This window comes from Galeopterus variegatus, unplaced genomic scaffold (assembly GCF_000696425.1).
Source record: "Galeopterus variegatus unplaced genomic scaffold, G_variegatus-3.0.2 Scaffold152729, whole genome shotgun sequence".
Taxonomy (NCBI): Eukaryota; Metazoa; Chordata; class Mammalia; order Dermoptera; family Cynocephalidae; genus Galeopterus; species Galeopterus variegatus.
This window is the reverse complement of record NW_007878840.1, coordinates 1-564: the sequence shown is the minus strand read 5'-3', so window position 1 is coordinate 564 and position 564 is coordinate 1. Positions and strand designations below refer to the sequence as shown.

Sequence of the window (564 nt, the reverse complement as noted above, 5' to 3'; positions counted from 1 at the left end):
GGGTGGCTTCGGCTCGTGCCCTTCTTCCAGTTCCGGCCGCGGCTGGAGAGCGTGGACTGGAGGCGGCTGAGCGCCATGGCCGTGGATAAGGTGGCGGGGCCGTGGGCGTGCTGGCGCTGCAGGAGAACATCACGAACATCACCTTCTGCGAGCTGGAGGACGAGACGTGTCCGCACTGGCAGCCGGGGTGGACCCGGTGCCGCTGAAGCTCATCCGCCTGGCGCAGCTCACCCCTGAGTACATGCTGCACTCGCAGCAGGTCCTCCCCTCGCAGCTGCACACCCCGGGGACGCGGCTGCGCCTGAGCCTCAGCCACGCGAGCAGAGCAAGAAGCTGCTGCTCACCTGGCAGGCGGGGGAGGTCAAGCTGCTCAAGGAAGAGTGTAAAGGCAGGAAGAAGATGATCTCCCCCAGCAGCTGATGATCGAAGCCAAGGCCAGCTATTACCAGTGCCATGTTTGTGACAAGGCCTTCATGAACCAAGCTTTCCTACAAAGTCACATTCAACGCCACCACCCTGAAGATTCTTACCTTGAGTATAAGAACACGGCACAGACTGATAAGC

The 564-nt window shown here is 61.5% G+C and overlaps 1 pseudogene; it reads left to right on the top strand.

Moving 5' to 3' along the window:
* The first annotated feature begins 6 nt into the window (after positions 1–6).
* Positions 7–557, top strand: LOC103584863 (annotated as a pseudogene).
* Positions 558–564: the final 7 nt, after the last annotated feature.